The sequence below is a fragment of the Microcebus murinus genome, chromosome 6, assembly GCF_040939455.1.
Source record: "Microcebus murinus isolate Inina chromosome 6, M.murinus_Inina_mat1.0, whole genome shotgun sequence".
Classification (NCBI taxonomy): Eukaryota; Metazoa; Chordata; class Mammalia; order Primates; family Cheirogaleidae; genus Microcebus; species Microcebus murinus.
Genome location: NC_134109.1, coordinates 82,867,070 through 82,889,561, shown reverse-complemented (window position 1 = coordinate 82,889,561; position 22,492 = coordinate 82,867,070). Strand labels below are relative to the sequence as shown.

General features: G+C 37.8%; 1 protein-coding gene across 2 annotated transcripts in view; it reads left to right on the top strand.

Annotated features, from left to right (window-relative positions):
- Positions 1-22,492, top strand: part of FRMD5 (FERM domain containing 5) — a 296,365-nt gene that overhangs the window by 156,133 nt on the left and 117,740 nt on the right. The gene's annotated exons all lie outside the window — the stretch shown is intronic.

The following is a 22,492-nucleotide window of genomic DNA, read 5'->3' as shown; positions in this document are numbered from 1 at the left end:
TCATCATTGTGGAAATGAATGATGGTATATGCTATGCATATAGCACATCCAGGTGAAAATTAGAAAGTGGTTATTAAAAGATAGAAAGTATTAGTTTAAGATTATGACATTATTATAGAAACACAATATAAGGAAGAAGAAGGTACTACCTTCAGTGACTGGTAAATTCTGGGTTGTGTCATGGTCCACAGTTTGAACAACCGTAGAATCCTTTCTGTCTTTATTTGTGTGGATGCAAGTGATTTATCTTAGATACCAACAAACACCTAGGATTCTTCTTGCAATTTTTTATTCCATTGTGTTTTAGGAATTTGCAGGCATGTAAGATGTATTTAGTGGTGAATACCCCTGCTGCTTATGTACTTACGCCAGAGGCAAACAAAAGAACTAAAAAACAATGAGGAAAAGAACTGTTTTTTGTTTGTTTTTTAAAACAGAGTCTCACTCTGTTGCCCAGGCTAGAATGCCGTGGTGTCAGTCTAGTTTACAGCAACTTCAAACTCCTGGGCTCAAGCAGTCCTACTGCCTCAGCCTCCAAAGTAGCTGGGACTACAGGCATGTACCACCATGCCTGGCTAATTTTTTCTACATATATTTTTAGTTGTCCGGCTAATTTCTTTCTTTCTTTTTTTTTTTTAGTAGAGATAGTGTTTTCCCTCTTGCTCAGGCTGGTCTTGAACTCCTGATCTCAAACGAGGAAAGAACTGTTGATCCCACAGTAATCGTTTTAGCTAGATCTGTGCATATGTGGTAATCACCATGAGAAGAATAATTTTGGAAAAAAAAATATAGTAGCCTTTTGCTTTAGAAATGCTTAGGATTCCTCTGGATTTGACTGGTTAGAATGTCTCCGCTGATATGGTTCATTTCTAGTTTTGTTTACAGAACTACCCACCATTTTCTGTTTGAGGAAAATCACTTCACCATGTTCAAACCTGGGGTTTGCTAAGAAAAAAGTAACAATTCTTACTTCAGATACTTTGTTGGGGTGTCCAAGGTTTGCAGTTGGATCTGAAAACAAGATTTGTTGTTCATTCTCTTATGAGTAAATAAATTATAAGCCGTTAAGGAAAGTAATAATGCAAGCAAGGCCTAATCATTTTTTAGAGTAATTGATCTTATACTATAAATATGGAAAAGGAAAAAAACTAGATAAAACATGAGAAATACAATAACAAGATATTCTAGTATATTTTTAGTACAATCAAATGCTATTTTATAGAATAGGTATGACAAAAATGGATAATAAGTGGAAGATTTTTTGTTCAAGACAAAATATACAGAATGAAAGTTGTTTCTTCCAAAAGGAAAGAAACAAAGAAGTCTGACCACAGTTGCCTGGGCCTGTATCAGCAGAGCCTAGGAGAAAACGTATGGTTTTTCTGGGTCAGATTTTAGAACCTATCCTGTTTAACAAAGAAAATCGTACCTTGCTGATTTCCAGAAAGATAGTAAGTGAGCATCCACCTAGCCTGGCTCTCCAGAGTGGCAGTCCCCTCACCTGTCACTCACTGGGCGTCTACATCTATTTGCTTTCTCTACACCAGTCACATGTAATATCCCCTATTCTCCTAACACTCCTACCTCTTGATAATTCTTCTACTGATCCTTCTATACCAAATTTTATTCCAAAGCCAACAGTACTCCTATTCTCTTTACACTTAGAATGCTAATTAAGTCATGAGTTACCTTTTAGTGTATAAGAGGTATGCTGGTAACATGAAAAATGAGTGTTTGCTTCTAACTTTGACTTAGTTTACTAAGTCTGCCTATACTTTGGCAGACTGGATAGATAGATATTATAGAGATTAGATATAATATTAGTTAACTGAAGAAAATGATGACGTTCATAAATTTGGAAAAGAGAGCTTTATTTCTCATAAAGGGTTACAGCTTGTGGGTGGCTATTCTGACAGGCTGGGAAGCAGAGCCCCTGGGATAGGACAATGGGAATAGGAAATTATGCTGACCAGAGTGGCCAGATATACATATTTAAGAAGCTATAGGAGGAATCATGAATATTTATGAAGGAGAAACATGTGCATATGCAATCAAGCTTTATGCCCCTTTGTGGGGGTCCATGTGCAGAAAATGGCAGCCCTCTGATGTCAAGGGTGAAATAAGGACACAAAAACCTTCTCTGTGCATAATTCATGAACTGGTTAAAACCACTCCATGACTGGTGGTCTCTTATCAGGAAAGAATGCTGGCTAATTGTGGGTACCAAAATCACAAATAGGGAAGAGTAGATCACAAGATCAGTTTATGTTTAGCACTTAAAGAAAAAAGCCTAATGGCTGTTAGCAAGGGAGGGAGTATAATGAGGCGTGTCTGACTTCCCATCCTATCATGGCTGGAAACTCAGTTTTAAGGTTTCTCTGGGGTCCTCTTGGCCAGGAGGGTTCAGTTTATTACAGCCTTACCAGGTTCATTGCCTGCTACTCAAGAGGAAGCCAATACACTGAGACAGCAGGGGTTACAGCAGAGAAAAAGTTTAATATTGCAAGCACCAGGCAAGGAGACAGGAAGAAATTCTCAAATCTGTCTACCTGAGAATTTAGGGGAAAGGGTTTTTAAAGATAGTTTATTGGGCAAAGGGCTAGGCAATTGGGTCTGCTGATTGGCTGGGTTTGAGGCAGAACCATAGGGGTGTAGAAATTGTCGTCTTTGCTGAGCCATGTTTTAGGTGGGAATCACAAGACCAATTGAGTCCATTCCTCAGTACAAGCAACTGGTCTGGGTGGGTCACCTGCTCCACTGGAATGCAAGGCCTGTATCTCAAAACCTAGCCTTAGGTTTCTCAAGGGTGATGTTATCCATGGAAACAATAAAGCTAAGAATCATGACCACCAGCTATCTGACTCCTGAGTAGTAAGCAATTACAGGAAAGCAAGCTAGGGAACAATGGCTGGTTATGTATATATTTCCTGTGCCACAGTTCCCACCTTGTGGCCCTTTACTAATTTTATAAAGGGCAGTTTCACATTCAGTCAATGGGGAGCTTAGGATTTTATTCAATTAATAGTTCACAATATATAATTTTATATATATATATATATATATATTCTCTATGCCTCTGTTATGTTTACTAGAATGTCCTCCTTCTCCATTTCTGTCTTCCTTTAAGGTCCATTCAAATGGTGTTTCCTCTATGAAGCCTCCCTCACTCTCTCCTGGCCCCTAGCTGTAACTTATCTCATCCATCTGTGCATTCCAATAGCATTGAATTACTATTTTTCTCATAGGGGGTTTTTATGATATTGTTCTGTATTATAGTTATTTGTATACATTGTGTATCTCCCCTAATAACGATGATGGTGATAGCAGCTACCACATATTGAAACCTTTGTGTTGCCCAGCTACTAAACACTTCATTCCTCACAACACCACCATGAGTTAAATATTATTAGCCCACTTCTACAAATGAGGAAATTGATGCTAAAAGAGCTTAAACTAGGTCGGCCTAGGCCGGCTCAATATGGTAAAGTTGGGATTCAAAACCAAATCTGTTCTACTCCAGATCCCATACTTTTAACTATTCCCCTGTTACTCACGAATTTCCTAAGGATGTAGGTTGAGGGCAGATGGGAGAAACTCACGTTTACTGTCTAATGTCTAATGTCTACTCTGTGCCTGACACTTGACTAGGAGCTTTCAGGTGTATATTAATTTATTTGCTATAAACAAAGTTATAAAGACAAGTAATAGACTTTGAGAAGATATTTGTAGTTCACATAACTGGCGAAGGATGAGAGCCAGAATTATGTTTGTAAAATCCCACAAATCAATAAGAAAAAGACCAATTTCCCAATTTTAAAAATGATCCAAAGAAATGAACAGGAAGTTTACTGAAGGGCAACTTGTAATAGGCAAAAACATATGAAATGATAACCTTGTTAGTCAGCAATTAGAGAACTGTAAGTTAAAACGATGAGATACCATTCCATACCTAAGTTGGCAAAAAATTAAAATGCCTGACATCTAGTGTTGGTAACTGAGAATGCTCCCACAATGCTAGGTATGAAAGAAAATGGTGTACCACTCTGGAGAGCACTGCTGGTGATGTGAGGATTCTTATATCCTGTGACCCAGCAATTCTACTTATTGATGCGTTTTTGGAGAAATTCTTCCAGGAGACCTGTTCAGTGCCAATATTATATAGGGGATTGATAAAATGTGCTATTTTCATACAGCTAAAAATCATAGGAAGTTAAAACAAATGATCTGCCAGACATCTCCTATTTATTTTCTGTACTTTTCTCTGTTTGAAATACTTAATAATATAAAACAAAAGATGAAACAAAGCCTAGATTCTAAGCCATGTCTTGTACATTGTAACAACAAATGTTTATTGAATTAAAATTTCATTTATGTACATAATGGTAATAGCAGTCACAACATACCGAGTCCTTACTTATTGTTGATGCTGTATATACTTCATATCCTTACACCACCCCCCAAACAATCTTTCAGGGAGATACTGTTAGATTCACTAGTAAATAATGAAAATGAGACCAAGGAAGGTAAAGTACATCTTCTTTCCTTATATCATGCTGATTCTCAGAAATTCACTAAGTCTTAACTTTTGTGTCTTGAAAGCATTTAATGTTCCCTAACTTACAATCAGTTAATAACTTGAGCTCTCAAAACAGCCCATTTTAATGCTAGTAAAATATGAAATTCAAATACTATAAATTTTGTATTCTCAAAGACTTTTATGTTTGCAAATTCCCCTTATAATTTTGTTTTTAGGCTTTTGGAGGGATTACTGATCTTGTAGGAATGGGCGTAGATGGTAAACAAGTCCATCTTACTTTTAAAAGAGGCTTCAAAAATTCCCTGTGCAGTTTTTAAGTGTAGATATTTTCAAAAGTTGGAGGAGCTTATTCCTGAAAAAGAAATCAGTGAAAAGGTTTTGTACTAAAACAGTGTGTTTCTCACAATGAGACAAGTTCCTTATAACAAAGCTCAGGGTGCTCTGTGGTGGTCTGCCTGTTGCAACCTCTGTTTTCTATCCACAGCCCTGGGCTTCCTTTTCTTGCCTCTGAACCTTTACGCATGTCATTTCCTCTGAGTCAAATGTTTTCTCAACATTGTAGTTTATGACTCCTTTGCCAGGCCCTCACTGTTACTGCCTCATTTGCAGCAATTCCTGTGACAACCTGAAAATTGGAGGTACTAGAGGACATGGGGCAGTTTAGGGGAGATGAGAGTGTCCTTGGGTGTGGTCATCTAGGTGGTAGCTACATTAAAGAGGCAGGAACATTTCTTGTAGACCCTGATCTCAACCTAGGAGTGTACATAATTGGTGAGGCCCAAAGATTGGGGCTCTTTGTGCCCTCCATCCCCATTCCTGCACAGCTACAGATCAAGCAGGTAAGCTACTGCTCCTCTGACCTCTTCTCCACTCCCCCACATTTCTTCTCTCTAAAGTTTACCTTGTCACATTTGTCCAAACTCACTATCTTCATGAAGCTTAATCTTCACGGTCATTTTTCTGATCTTGCTGCAGTCATTCTATAACAAACACATGTGACTCAGAACTTTGTACCATTAATCTGACAGTTACTTGCTTATATGGAAAACAGTATGCAGCTGTGGAAATAGTGCTAGCCCACTTGGAGGATCTATAGTCAGGACTGGCTCTTCCATTTCACAGGTGACCCTGAGCTAGTCTCTCTTTGTGCCTCACCGTTAGAAGGAAAGTAAACTCATTGATATCTTGGAGCCAGACTGTCCCAACTCACAAAATCTGATTGTTAAATTTTCAATAATATTGTGAGCTTTTTTTCTTCTTTTATAATTATTGAATTATAAGAATATTCATTATTATCTGCCTTCTTTTTTTATTGTGTTAAAATATACATGACATAAGTTTATCATTTTAACTATTTTAACTGTACAGTTCAGTGGCACTCAGTACATTCACATTGTTGTGCAACCAACACTATTCATCTCCAGAACTTTTTCATCATCCCAAATGGAAACTATCCTTTAGTCCAGGGGTCCTCAAACTGCAGCCCCCGAGCCACATGCGGCCCGCCGAGGACATTTATCCTGCCCGTCGCCACTGCCTGTCCTGCTTAGCAACCGACTTGTCCCGGGCCCACAGTGCACATGTGTGGAATGTGCACCGCACTCTCCAATGGCCCTCCAACAGTCTGATGGACAGTGAACTGGCCCCCTGTTTAAAAAGTTTAAGGGCCCCTGCATAACTCCCTTTTATTCCCTCCTCAAGCACCAGGTAATCACTGTTCTATTTTCTGTCTCTATGAATTTGACTAATCCAGATACTTCATAGAAGTGGGATCATACAATATTTGTCCTTTTGTGTTTGGCTTACTTCACCTAGCATAATGTTTTCAAGGTCCATTTATCTTGTAGCATGTATCAGAATTTCATTCCTTTTTAAGGCTGAATACTATTCCACTGTGTATATATGCCAGGTTGTGTTTATCCATTCATTTGTTGATGGATATTTGGGTTGTTTCTACCTTTTGGTTATTGTGAATAATACTGCTATAAACATTGGTATACAAATATCTTTTTGAGTCCTTGTCTTCAGTTCTTTTGAGTATATACCTAGAAGTGGAATTGCTGGATTACATGATAATTCTTTGTTTAATTTTTGAGGTGCCACCATACTATTTTCCATAGTGGCTGTGCCATTTACCACTAGCAATGTATGAGAGCTTCAGGTTCTCTGTGTCCTCACCAACATTTGCTATTTTCTGTTTCTTTCTTTCTTTCTTTTTTCCTGAGATAGAGCCTTGCTCTATTGCCTGGGCTAGAGTGCAGTGGAGTAAATACAGTTCACTACAACCTCCAACTCCTGGGCTCAAGCAATCCTCCTGCCTCCGTCTCCTGAGCAGCTGAGACTCTAGGCACATGCCATGATGTCCAGTTAAATTTTCTATCTTTAGTAGAGATGGGGTCTTGCTTTTGCTCAAGATGATCTCGAACTCCTGAGCTCAAGCAATCCTCCTGCCTTGGCCTCGCAGGGTGCTAGGATTATAGCTGTGAGCCACCATGCCCAGCCTTTCTATTTCTTTTTTATAAATCATAGCCATCCTAGTGGAAGTGAAATGGTGCTTTATTGCAATGTTGATATGCGTTTCCCTAATGATTGGTGATGTTGATCATCTTTTCACATGCTTACTGCCTGGGCATTTATATATCTTCTTGGAAAAATGTTTAAGTCTTTTTTCCATTTTTAAAATAGGGTTGTTAGGGGTTTTTTGGTGGTTGTTAAGTTGTAGGTGTTCTTTATATATTCTGTTTATTAATCCCTTATCAAATATTTGCAAATACCGAAATTTGCTATTTTCTCCCAGTATTATCTTTTATGAACTGATATTAAAGCATAAATTATTAAAAATTAAATTATTTAAACTTATGACTAAGTTGTATTAAAAACAAAACAAATACTCAAAACTAATTATTTTATGGTTTTCTATGTGCTTGAGCTTATTTACATCTATTAAATCAAGTAGTAGAAATGCTACGTAATGGTGTACTACTGTGCATTTTTTCTCCAAACTCTAAATTCAGTGATTTCATTTTTTTTTTTTTTTTTTTTTTTTTTTGAGACAGAGTCTCACTTTGTTGCCCAGGCTACAGTGAGTGCCGTGGTGTCAGCCTGGCTCACAGCAACCTCAATCTCTGGGGCTCAGCGATCCTACTGCCTCAGCCTCCCGAGTAGCTGGGACTACAGGCATGCGCCGCCATGCCCGGCTAATTTTTTGTATATATATTTTTAGTTGATCAATTAATTTATTTCTATTTTTGGTAGAGACGGGGTCTTGCTCAGGCTGGTTTTGAACTCCTAACCTTGAGCAATCCGCCCGCCTCAGCCTCCCAAAGTGCTAGGATTACAGGCGTGAGCCACCACGCCCGGCTAGTGATTTCATTTTGATAGCTTGAAATTGGCCATGATAGGAGTACTTAAACCACAGAAATCAACAAACACTACAAATCAGGGCTCGACTTATTGTTTTGTTGATATTTTAGACTCCAGAAAGTGATGGATAAAATTTTAATAATTGATTGTCTATAGCCATTACATTGTGAATAGCACAAAAAAAAAACTGAGAAAATAGCCGTCCAATATTTGAAAAATTATTCAAATTATTCATTGGTTTAGCAAAGAAGTCACTCGTAAAATTGACAAATGAGTGAAGTTCCAACATAAAACTTTGTTGTTTCACTCTTATTCTTTAAAGGAAAATATTGATTCATAAATTCATGGTGAACCTATATTTGAAGAGCTGGTTGTTAAATATTTACAACACACCACCGAGTAAGCTTCCTAAGAGCAGGAGTTTTGTCTTGTTCATCTCTGTAAATGTGGCACCCAGAAAAGTACCTGGCTTGTTGAACAGATGAAGATATTAATACGTAATATTCTCAGTCTCTCAATTTCTCATGAGGACAACAGACCTGAGCTGCCACCTCACTGGGGAAAGGAGAGAGCAAATGTGATAGTAAAGCTGAAAGCACTGTTTGAACAAGCAGCATTAAACAAATATAAGGTGGTCTTATTAAGATGTATTATGATATGATAACATATTGAATATGTTATTTTTTTCATATGTTGGTTGGTTAAAGGACTCGCTAGTGAGACAAGGATTTTTATATAAATCATTTGTTTCACCCAAAGAAAACATACATTAATTTTATTTCTTTAAATATTTTGCAGTCCCTTCTTTTGCCTGGTTCAATGCTAGACGCTCTGGAAAATACTAGAGAAATAGATTCCTTGCACTCAAAGGATGTATAAGCTGCTCATAACTATAACTTACATAAAACATTTAGAGAACAGAAAATATTAAGGAAAAAATGTTTGGTATTAGACACTGTGCCAAGGTTTTTAGTATTTATTCTTTTTTTTTTTTTTTGTCTTAATAGGATGCCAAAGATTTTTTACTAACCTTTCTGATTATGAAAAAATCCTTCTTTTGATGTTTTTAAAATACCAAAGATATTATTTTTCAGGGTATCTTGAATGATAGCATTAGCTCATGATCAGTAAGCATATAGTAGATGATCACTGTGTATACTAGGTGTCCTAATAGAATATCAAGTCTAGAATTTACAGCCTTTTAGGAAAAAATAGACAATCATAGATTCATTAGAAATATATACCCTCATGAACTATTACCCGTCTTTCTCCTTCTTAACAGTCTATCTTAATATACCAAAACTGATTTCCCTGGAAACAAACTATGTCAGTAAGACCAAAACATGGAGGACAAGGAGACAGTGGTGGCTTCAGATTTATAGCACAAAAGTCTCTTTTCAACCAAATGAGAAAGGAGAATGGAAAAGGAAAAGATTAGGGCTGTGGAAGACAGGGCTTTGTCCTCCCACCCTATATACTTTGTCTCACTCCTTGAGAGAGACTAGAATTCTTAGGGGTACAGCCACTGATCTATGCCTGTGGACTTGGTATTAAACAAGTGAATAGTTTGAGAACTTAGTGACAGGACATTTTTAATGATTATGCCCCAGAGTTTTTTTTTTTTTTTTCTTCAAGGCTCTATATGCAAAGACCCCTATCATATTTCCTTGCTGAGAGTTAATTACTCAAATGCCCAAACGTAATCAAATTGATCCTTATTGCTTTCTGCAGACAGCCATTCAAAGTGGGCTCCTGGCCAGGTGCAGTGGCTCATGCCTATAATGCTAGCACTTTGGGAGGCCCAGGCAGGAGGATTGCTTGATGCCAGGAGTTTAAGACCAGCCTGAGCAACATAGCGAGACCCCTGTCTCTACAAAATAAATAGCTAGGTGTGGTGGCATGTGCCTATAGTCCCAGCTACTTGGGAGACTGAGGTAGGAGGATGGCTTGAGCTCTAGAGTTTGAGACTATGGTGAGCTATGATGATACCACTGCACTCTAGCCCAGACAAAAGAGACAGACCCTCTCTCAAAAAAAAAAAAAAAAAAAGAAAAAAAGAATAGCTCCATACACTTTATTAAAGGAGTTACCCCCTCCCTCTCCTTTACTAATAACTAAATTCTACTGAGACATGGAGCAGATTGGTGTATTAGTGTTTCACTGTCCCTTTAAGGCAAAAATATTTTATGTTTATATATTCCATTTATGTTAACTTTTGTCAAAAGTGCTTTTCAAAGTTTATTTCCATTAAGTCACAAAGTCTAATCCCTAGATCTGAACTGTATTAAATACTTTGATGCCAGCCTGTGCTTTGAGTAAATATTTCAAGTAGATAACTTTAAACTTAAATAATCCGTCTCCCTAGTATATTCTCAGATGAAATATTGATTTTAATGCTAATATAGTTGTGTAGGGTTCCACTTTCTCTTTCCTTATACACAAGAATGGATAAACATTTAGCCTTTCCTGGACAGTGGGACTTGTTCTATAGACTGCAGCAAGGTTTGAAAGCCATATTTAGCTTCTCCAAGGCTTCATGTTGTTAGATCAATGACTTGCCCAAAATCAGCACTCAACATATATGTGATTGACTTATCAGTGTACCCTGTTTAAATCCATACTGAATAATGTAATAAATAGATGTAATCTTGATGATAAAAATAGAATCTAGGCCGGGCGCGGTGGCTCACGCCTGTAATCCTAGCTCTTGGGAGGCCGAGGCGGGCGGATTGCTCAAGGTCAGGAGTTCAAAACCAGCCTGAGCAAGAGCGAGACCCCGTCTCTACTATAAATAGAAAGAAATTAATTGGCCAACTGATATATATATATATAAAAAAAAAAAATTAGCCGGGCATGGTGGTGCATGCCTGTAGTCCCAGCTACTCGGGAGGCTGAGGCAGAAGGATCGCTCGAGCCCAGGAGTTTGAGGTTGCTGTGAGCTAGGCTGACGCCACGGCACTCACTCTAGCCTGGACAACAAAGCGAGACTCTGTCTCAAAAAAAAAAAAAAAAAAAAAAAATAGATTCTGAAAGGCCTTCACAGTTTGTGAAATACTTGCAGATGCCTGATCTCATTTGATTTTCTCAAAAATTCTATGAAATGCAGCAGGTAGTAGTATTGTATCCCTTGTTATCCAAACACATCCAGTTTATATTATAAAGTAACAGAGGTAGGCCAGAGGTGGTGGTTCATGCCTGTAACATCAGCACTTCTGGAGGCCGAGGCAGGAGGTTCACTTGAGCGCAGGAGTTAGAGACCAGCTTGAGCAACATAGCAAGACCCTGTCTCTACAAAAAAATTTTTAAAAATTATCCAGGCATCATGGTACGTGCCTATAGCCCTAGCTACTTGGGAGGCTGAGCCAGGAGGATCTCTTGAGCCCAGGAGTTCAAAGGTTACAGTGATCTATGATGACACCATTGCATTCCAGCCTGGACAACAAAACGAGACCCTGTCTCTAAAAAAAATTAAAAATAAATCAATAAGGGAACTAGACTTGAACCCAGTTCTTTAGATGCCAGAGCCTGTGTGGTTTCCACAGTACCATGCTGTGTCTCTATGGCCTGTTTCAGGGTAATGAAGAGTTACATTATTTCTGTGTATAAATATTAACTACACTGTAAGGATTCTGATGGTTTCTTGGTAAAAACACTTCAGTGATATAACGAATTCCTGCTAGATTGTTTTGTTCTGTTGATCTAAACATTCTGAGTAATTTTAGTTGTTTTTAGTGGTTTTTTCCCTTTCTGACCAGATCTGTCACATTTTGTTACCACTCTAGGTTTGCAGATGTTACTGTTTAATTAGATTGCTCTGTGGAGGATGAGAGAACCAGGAGGTTTATTAGCATAGCTGATAAGCAGATTGGTTTAGAAGCAAAAGAGAGCAGTGCTTCTTTGGATCCTATAAATTGGTAGGAAACCAATGTGTTAGCCTTTTCTATTAGAAACTTTCTATAAACAGGGAACTTCTCTGCATCTATGCATTCCCTAGATCTGAATATTGTATTCTGAACCTTACTCTGTAGTCGAGTAAGATAATAAGGGTAATGCACATATAAATCAATCTTTCATTTACTTAAAAGAATACTTCTGTAGTAAAGGAGGAAATGGCAGCTACTCTGATCCTTGAATAAATACTGGGCAAAAGTAAACCATCCCTAAGTGCACAGTCCTTCAATATGACATAACCTTTCTCATTTAACAAAACTTTCCCCTAGTAATTCTGTGTTGGAAAACCATGAAAAGAAACATGTAGATTTGGCAGCCCAATCCTGAAGTTTGTGCCTAAAAAATTACTGCAGTTTATGCACCAAAGGTCCAAATGATGTTTGTCTGGGCAAAGACATGTCTGAAATTAAAAAGGATGAGGATGACCTTATTTCACTTAGTGAAATGAGATGTACTCTTTATTAGAACCATTTAAAATAGTTTTTCTTAGGGCAGCACTGTCAAAAAAGAAGATATATTACATATTCTTCCTTATTATCAGAAGAAAATACACTCTTAAAATAGTTTCAGTAAGATTTGCTTGATTCTCATAGTACCATTTTAAAATTCCTTTTCCTAGCTGGTGATTTGGCACAAAGATTAGGGATAGTTTTTTCTTTTGAGGTGGAAAACAGTGATCACAACATGATTAAAGATAGCACTGTGAAGTTTACTGATATTTAATAAACAATACCCACCTCTTTTTCCTCTTGTTCCTTCATCATTAGTAAATACGGTTTTCAAGGTTGAGCATGTTTTAAAGTACCACACACAACATGGGCAACATAACATAGTGAGGACCTATCTCTACAACAAAATAGGAGAAATTAGTGGAGTGTGGTGGCACATGTCTATAGTCTTAGTTACTTAGGAGGCTAAGGCAGGAAGATTGCTTGAGCCCAAGAGTTTGAGGTTGCTATGAGTTATGATGACACCATTGTATTCTAGCCCAGTCAACACAGTGAGATTGTGTCTCAAAACACACACGGCATGACATGTAATCAGCAACCTACACATGTGTTTGTTTAGTTAATGCTTATATAATCCTTAGGATATCCCAGACACTGTTAAATTATTTAATCTTCCTCACAACCCTTGAGGCCACGTACTCTTATACTCATTTTACTAGGATACAGACAGGTTAAGTACTTAGTCTGACATCTCATGGAGAGGTTAAGTACCTAGTCTGACATCTCATAGCTAATAAGTGAGGGGCTGGGACTTGAACCCAGAAAGTCTGGCTCCAGGGTCCTTGTACTTAGCCACTCTGCTATAGTGCTTTTTATATTTGGGTGAGTTCCAGTCATAGATAAGCTTGTACAGGAAGATTCTTTTCCTCATACTGCTTTTTCCCATCACAGCTGCAGTGTCTTTTGCTATCTTCCTGCTCTAATCTCTGTCCTTACCTTGCTCCAGTTAGGCTTATGTTGAACATGTAATGATAGCATTGTCTGGACCAACCCTATGGATAGTCTTTGTTGAATGTGTCCCCAGACTCTTGCATCCCTCTTCCTTCTCATCCCCTCCTCTCATCCCTCTAACTTTCTTTATAGGGCCTCCCCAATGGAAGTAAGAAAATGTCAAGCATAGCTGATACTTAATATGAAATTTCTAGCATAGCTGGGAGATTAATTCCCATCCAGCCACCAAAGTTAGAGGATGAACCATAGGGGAGATTGTTCCTGTCAATCAAGCTGGAACTCAGAGCACATTTTCCAAAAACATTTTTTATATAATGCATAGTTTTTATTACTTATTTAGAATACCGTAAGCCTGCACTTTTTAAATTTATTGATTCATTAAATCATGTGTTCAGCAAACTTTTGAAAAGTACCATGTGAAAGGTATTATACCAGGCACTAGGGATACAAATCACCACCATAGATTAAGTCCAGGGCTGGACCTCAAAACCTAACCATTATTTGTAGCGTTGACACTATGAGAAAATACTCATGAATTTCCAAGTACTCAAGTTACTGAGTAACTTTGGGAATATACCTTTTTCTTAATTTAGGTATTGACAGTAATGACATTCTTGACTTCAGGTATTTGAGAAAAATGTAAAATTTATAATAGTGACTTTTAAACATCAAGGTATGCTTTTCATTATAAGAATCAACTTCTTAAGATATAATAACTTGCAAGTAACCAATAGTGTTTTAGGTAAATCCAAAAGATTGTTATGTTAAACCCGGGTTATACTTATATACCCTAAAAGTGTACATACTATTGATTGAGGTTGGTGTGGAACATTAGTAGGCATAGCCTGTAATTTTTCCACCAACACTTCTCAACATCATACCTGTTCAGTGAAGATGTTTGGGAAGTTGGTCACTGGTTTTGAAAGAGGCATGCCAAAATGTGTTATGTTTTTCTTTCATTTATGAATAGAATGGTTAGCCTTATTTAATTTGGTAGGGGAACTTTATCATCCAGTGCTGTATTTTGCTGTAGACTTGAAATGGCTAAATACACGTAAGTTCTAAGAAGGTTTGTCACTAAATGTAATTAAAATGTGTAGTTTTGCAAAGCCTAGGGGTATGAAAATATCTGTGGAGTATTTCGGAAGGTAGAGTCTCTGTGATGCCCAGGAAGACTATATAAGTGGCATTTATTCACTGCTGCACATGCAGTCGACCCTTCATATTCGCAGGCCATTTCACTTGTCTTTAGTATATCTTTGCCTGGGGAACAAAATCTGGACAAGCAATAACCGTTTTAGGAGGCTGGGGTTTCTTAGGGAGACTTAGTCATTGCTTTTGTCAATATTTGTCAGTATCTATTGAATTCTTAAAATGAAGAGTATTTAGAAACTTGCACACAGTGACAGTGGACAGATGGTGAGTTCAGGAAGGAAAAGGAAGGAAAAAGAAGAAGCAAGCAGTAAAGACAGATGGATGCCCACAAACATGAATTGAATAACCCATTTGTTCCTGTTCTAACCTTTGCACTTGAAACCTCTGATGTCTGATCCCACCAGAAGCCTCATGAAAAGATTCCTCGAGGTCCTCAAGTCCCATTCTCTGACCTCTGTGTAGCATTTCGTATTGTGACCTGTGCCCTCTTGAGCCACATTTTTCTTTATTTTGTGACAGTCTGCTGATTCTCAGATTATTATTCTGACTGTACCTTCCTTGGTGGTGTTGTCTGGGTCTTTTCCTTGTTTTAAGTGCAAGAATTCTCTAAGGTTCTACCTTGACCCTCCTCTCTACTCCTTTACCTTCCTCTCACATCTGTAGCTTCAGCAATCCAGACTTCTCCCTAGGGCTTCAGTCCCACGTTTCCAAAAGCCTGTCAGGCTCAGGTAGTTTCACTAGCATTTCAGTGTGTCCAGAACCACACATCATCTGTCCAGTCTCCTGTTTCTCTCCTGGGTACCCAATTCTTCCTCTTCTTCTTTTTTTTTTTTTTGAGACAGAGTCTCACTCTGTTGCCCAGCTTAGAGTGCAGTGGCATCATCATAGCAATGCAATCTCTAACTCCTGGGCTCAAGCCATCCTCCCACCTCAGCCTCTTGAGTAGCTGGGACTACTGGTGTATACCACCATGCCTGGCTAAGTTTTTTTTTATTATTATTTTTTGTAGAAACTGGGGTCTGGCCATTGCCCAGGCTGGTCTCGAACTCCTGGGCTCAAGTAGTCCTCCCACCTCAGCCTCCCAAAGTGCTAGGATTACAGGCGTGAGCCACCATGCCCAGCCTAGCACCCTGTTCTTGAATGACATCAGCATTCTCCAAGTCACCTTTGGCTCATCCCCCCTACTGATCTCCACTGCAGTTAGTTGGTTATCTGGACCTGCTGATTTATCTATTATACTAAATATCTGTTGCCTCTGTCTCTCAATTCCCACAGACTTCATTATGACCAATTAATCTCTCTGGAGAACAGTTCTTATCTTCAATTCTCTACTCAAAACTTTCAGGGATGTAAAGTGTTAGGAAGGAAGGGAAAATAAAAGGAAAAGAAACCTCCCTTAGCTGGGCATCCGAGGGCACAACCTTCTTTCCTTTCTTCCTTGATCCACCAAGCATAAGCAACAGACTCCAGTGCTACTAGCCAAATGCTCTGTCTCTTCTAAATACATCTGTATCTGTATCTCTTTTCCCCCTGCATTCCAGTTATTACTGTTCATGTTATCTCTACTACCAGAGATCACAGACTCTCATCTTGTTCACCTTAGTAACCTCGCTGTGCCCAGCACTGTGCTTTCACACATAGTAGGGACCCAAAGAAGTATTCTTTTTTTAACATTGAGTAATGCAATATGAACTTCCCAACTCCTGCCCACAGGTAGTGCTCTTATGCCTGGCATAAAAAGTAGATGGAAGATTTCCCTGTTGTATTCGTGTGTGTTTGACTTCTGCTTCTTTCAGTGCCTTCAAATATTCCATTCCTTTGTGAGGAATATAGTTTGTGGAGTCTGATTTAGGGAAGAATTTCTTATAAGGCTTCATCTTTGAGGTTAGTTATCACTGTGACCTTACAGAGCTTCCAGTCACTGATTGTTTCTCAGCAACTCACTGTATTCTGTGAGTCTTCAACTCACTTGGGTCTTCTGCTGAGTGTAAAGTTGGGACAGAAGGCACCATGCTGCCCTCTTGAGTATTTCTGGTAATTCATAGCCAAGCCATCCATGGCAGAAAGTTCCTTTAGCAGAACAGATAGAGCCCATTCCAGAGATGGAATCTGTCCTCAACAATAGCTTGCTCAGTCTTAGTGGATAATTCCATTATAAATAGAAATGATTCCATATGGCCAACATAATGCAGAAATTTCAAAATCCATTAGAGGCATTCTTTACTCGTTCCCTTATTGTTATTTGTTCAACAATCATTTATTATTTCCTGCTTGCTAGACACTGAGATTTGATGATGGGAAGGACGTGGTTCCTGTACTCAGGAAGCTTATTTTTAATGGAGGAACTTTACTAGCTTAGTGCAGTGTTTCTTAGTTATTTTTTTGTCAGCAACTCCTTTGGGAATCTGATGAAAGTATCATCTTCCCTGAAAATACATATACACAAAATTTTGCATACAAAAACCACTGCTATGGCCGGGCGTGGTGGCTCACGCCTGTAATCCTAGCACTCTGGGAGGCTGAGGTGGGAGGATTGCTCGAGGTCAGGAGTTCGAAACCAGCCTGAACAAGAGCAAGACCCCGTCTCTACTATAAATAGAAAGAAATTAATTGGCCAACTAATATATATATAAAAAATTAGCCGGGCATGGTGGTGCATGCCTGTAGTCCCAGCTACTCGGGAGGCTGAGGCAGCAGGATTGCCTGAGCCCAGGAGTGTGAGGTTGCTGTGAGCTAGGCTGATGCCATGGCACTCACTCTAGCCTGGGCAACAAAGCAAGATTCTGTCTCAAAAAAAAAAAAAAGAAAAGAAAAAAGAAAGAAATTAATTAGCCAACTAAAAATATATAGAAAAAATTAGGCAGGCATAGTCACGCATGCCTATATTCCCAGCTACTCAGGAGGCTGAAGCAGAAGGATTGCTTGAGCTCAGGAGTTAGGTTGCTGTGAACTAGGCTGATGCCACGGCACTCTAGCCCGGGCAACAGTGTGAGACTCTGTCTCAAAAAGAAAAAAACAAAAACAAAAAACAAACAAATAAAAAAAACCAAAAAACCACTGGGGTATTCTACAGTAAAAACACCTGTCCTTTTAGATAGTAGCAAAATACAAAATGTGTTAGGATGTTAATATCCATTTTGATCAGCAGACAGAGAACTTGAAGGTTTAAAAACATTCTCAAGTATTCTAAGTATTCTCAAGACCAGCAAATTTGTCAAACGTGTATATTAACTCCTAATGAAATTCTAGACCCTCATATTATCATAAAAATTAGAAACCGTATATATACAGGCATACCTCAGAGATACTATGAGGTGGTTCCAGACCACCACAATAAAGCAAATATCACAATAAAGCTAGTCACACAAATTTTTTGGTTTTCTAGTGCATATAAAGGTTATGTTTCCACTCTATAGTCTGTTAAGTGTGCAATAGCATTATATCTAGAAAAGCAATGTGTATACCTTAATTGAATAATTTTTTTTTTGCTAAAAAATGCTAACAATAATCTGAGCCTTGAGTAATCATTTTGCTGGTGGAGGGTCTTGCCTTGATGTTGGTGGCTGTTGACTGATCAGGATGGTGTCACTGAAGGTTGGGATAGCTGTGGCAACTTCTGAAAATTAAACAGTGAAGATTGCTCCATCAATTGACTTTTCCTTTCATTAAAGATATCTCTGTAGCACGCAATGCTGTTTGATAGCATTTAAGCCACAGTAGAACCTCTTTCAGAATTGGAGTCAGTCCTTACCAACCCTGCTGCTGCCTTATAAACTAAGTTTATGTAATAGTCTAAATCCTTCGTTGTCATTTCCATTTTTTGTTTGTTTATTTAGAGACAGAGTGTCATTCTGTCACTCAGGCTAGAGTATAGTGATGTCTGGGCACAAGTGATCCTTCTGTTTCAGCCTCCTGAATAGCTGGGACTACAGGCTCACCATCATACCTGGCTAATTTTTTTTATTTTTTGTAAAGATGAGGTCTCATTCTTGCTCAAGCTGATCTTAAACTCCTGGCCTCAAGCAATCTTCCCACCTCAGCCTTCCAAAGTGCTGGGAATTCGGGCATGAGCCACCACACCTGGTCCTTTGTTGTCATTTTGGCAGTGTTTACAGCATTTTCACTGGGAGTAGGTTCCATCTCAAGAAACCTCTTTCTTTGCTCATCCATAAGAAACAACTCCTCCTTCATTCAAGTTTTTGTCATGAGATTACAGAAATTCAGTCACATCCTCAGGCTCTGCTTTGAAATCTAGTTCTCTTGCTATTTTCACCACATCAGCATTGACTTCCTTCACTAAAGTCTTGAATCCCTCAGAGTCATCCATGAGGGTTAGAATCCACTTATTCCAAACTCCTATTCATATTGATATCTTGACAGATGTTCTTCATGGCACCTAGAATGGGGAATACTCTCCAGAAAGTTTTCAGTTTACTTTGCCCAGATCCATTAGAGGAATCACTATCTATTGCAGCTATCACTTTATGAACATATTTCTTAAATAAGAAGACTCGAAAATCAAAATTACTCCTTGATCCATGGGCTACAGAATAGATGTTGTATCACCAGGCATGAAAACAACATCAATCTTGTATACCTCCATTAGAGCTCTTGGGTGATCAGGTGCATTGTCAATAACAGTAATATTTTGAAAGGAATCTTTTTTTTTTTTTTTGAGGAGTAGGTCTCAACTTACAATATTCAGTAAACCATGTTATAGAAATATATATGTCACCCAGGCTTTGTTGTTTTATTTATAGAGCACAGGCAAAGAAGAGTTAGCATAATTCTTAAGAGCCCTAGGACTTTCAGAATGGTAAATGAGCATTGGCTTCCATTTAAATTCACTAGCTGCTATCCCCTAAAAAGAGAGTCAGCCTCTTTTGAGGCCACACATCTATGTATGAAAAGTCCTAGTTGGCATCTTTTTCCAATAGAAGGCTATTTAATCTACATTAAAAATCTGTTGTTTAGTGTACCCATCTTCATCAGTTATCTTAGTTGGATTAGAATTAGTGTAAACTCATGGTTTTTAATATAGAGATATAGAAATGGATATAAATATACATTCTTAAACATATTTTCTTAACTCCATCACTGAGAAGGCCTGAAAGGAATGATCCTCCAGTGACAATGAGCATGTAGCACTCAGATATAGCTTTTAAAATACCATTTCCTAAAAGAAATCAGCCATCTTTGGGAACTAGCTGATTCTGGGCCAGGGTAGAGGAAGGATAAAATGAGCCTGGAACATCTAATTGTAGCAGAAATTAAGAAAGTGCATAAATAATGATGAGGATATATGAAAAGGATGGGACATGAGGATTGTTTGAGCCCAGGAGTTGGAGGCTGCAGTGAGCTATGATCATGCCATTGCACGTTAGCCTGGGTGAAAAAGCAAGACCCCATTTGTTTAAAAAAAAAAAAACACCAAAAAACGAAAGGACAGGAGCCAACTTGAAGGGGCTCCCATTGGCCAAACCCAGGACTATTTTAGCATCAAAATTAAGAATGTCAGTAACAGATTATAACCCATAGAATAAAATGAGAATCCATGGACCCATACTGATATATTAATTAATTACTACAAGATAAAGAATGCTCTTCTTTATAGTGGACTGCCAAGTGATAAGCAAGTAAGGAGTAATAAAGTTAGAATAATCACCACTTGACAGATATCAAGGTAATAATTGATTCATGCATGAATTATTTAATATCAGTGGCTGTTAAACTAATGGGTAAGAATTTGATGAGGAATAGGATATCAACATAGTCTCAAAATAATTATTACAGAAGGAAAAATAGTAACCATATAGTAGAGAAATCTAGCAGCTACTATCTTAACTAAATGATCAAAATTCATATCACCAGTTATGGGACAAACTAATCATGTTCCTCCTTCAATAATGCACGGAGAAGGACACAACATGACTTTTGTAGAATTCTTGCCCAAAATGCACAGCCTCAATCTACTGATGAGGAAACATCAAGCAAACTCAAATGAGAAGTTATTGTTTAGAGGAATGACATCAGCAAGACAGCAGAATGGGAGCTTTCTACTGTCATCCCCCTACAGATGCATCAATTTAGCAACCATCCACGGATGAGAGTACGTTTGTGGGAGTCTGGGAGTCCAGCAGAGATGTTCCAGCACACTACTGGATCACAAAGTCTGAAAATAGATGCATTGAAGAGGGTAAGAGTAGTTTCACTTTACCGGTGTCACTCCTCCCCCAAGGCAACACAGTTCAATGCCTAGAGAGTCAGATTCAGTGTAATCCCTATCCAAAATCCTAATGTCATTTTTCAAAGACATAGAAAAAAATAATGCTCAAATTCATATGAAACCACAAAGACCCTGAATAGCTAAACAATCTTTATCAAGAACAAAGCTGGGGACATCACACTTCCTGATTTCAAATTATATTACAAATCTATAGTAATCAAAACAGTATAATACTAGCCTAAAAAGAGACACATAAACCAATGAAACAGAACAGAAAGCTCAGAAATAAACCCATACATATACAGTCTACTAATCTTTGACAAAAGCATGAATGGGGAGGGATAGTCTCTTCAATAAATGATGTTGGGAAAATTAGATATCCACATGCAAAAGAATCAAATTGGACATTTATCTTATGCCATACACAAAATCAACACAAAATGGATTAAAGATTTAAATGTAAGACCTGAAACCATAAAATTTCCAGAAGAAAACATAGGAAAAAGCTCTAATATATTAGTCTTGGCAATTATTTTTTTTGGTTATGACACCAAAAGCACAGACAATAAAGGCGAAAATAAACAAGTGGATTATATTAAGAAATTTCTGCACAGCAGAGGGAACCATCAACAAAATGAAAAGGTATTTCATGGAATGGGAGAAAATGTTTGCAGTCTATCTATCTGTCTGATAAGGGAATAAATCCAAAATATATAAGGAATTCATACAACTCAATAACAGAAAAACAAATACCCTGATTAAAAAATGAGCAAAGGAGCTTAGTAGACATTTTTTTCAAGGCAGACATATGAATAAAAATAGCCAACAGGTATATGAAAAGGTACTTCACATTACTAATCATCAGGGAAATACAAATCAAAACCACAATGAGATAGCATCTCAAACATGTTAGAATGGCTGTTATCAAAAGGCAAAAGATAATAAGGATTGGTGATGATCTGGATTAAAGGGAATGCTTGTACACTGTTAGTGGGAATGTAAATCAGTACAGTCATGCAAATCAGTATGGAGGTTCCTTGAAAATTTAAAATTAGAACTATCATATGATCTAGCAATCTCACTTCTGGGTATATATCCAAAGGAAATGAGTTGAAGAGACATCTGCACTCCCATGTTCATTGCAGCATTATTCACAAATAGCCAAGATATGGAAACAGCCTAAGTGTTCATTGACAGATGAATAGATAAATAATTGTGGTATATATGTGTATATATAGTGTATGAACGATTATATGTATACAGTGAAATATTAGAATATAACATATATTCAAACAGAATATATAGTATATATTTAATGGAATATAATATATAAACACACTTACATATAAAATGGAATGTATACACACACGTGCATATACAATGAAATTATTATCCAGCCCATGAAAAAAAGGAAATCCTGTTATTTGTTACAATTGAGTGAACCTAGAAGACACTATTCTGCATGAAATGACAGACACAGAAAGACAAATACAGTATGATCTCACGTATAATCTGAAAAGGTCAAACTCGCAAAAATAGAGTATAAGAGTGGTTATTAGGTGTCCAGTCAGAGGTGGGGAAATGGGGAGATACCAGTCAAGAGGGTGCAAAGTTTTAGTTACGAGTAAGTTCTGGACACCTAATGTATAGCATAGTGACTATAGTTAATAATAATGAATTATATACTAGCCAAAAATAATAGTTTCAGTTTTGCTAGATGAAAAGAGTTCTGGAGATTGGTTGTACAACAGTGTGAATGTCTTGACACTACTAAACTGTACGCTTAAAAATGGGTAAGAT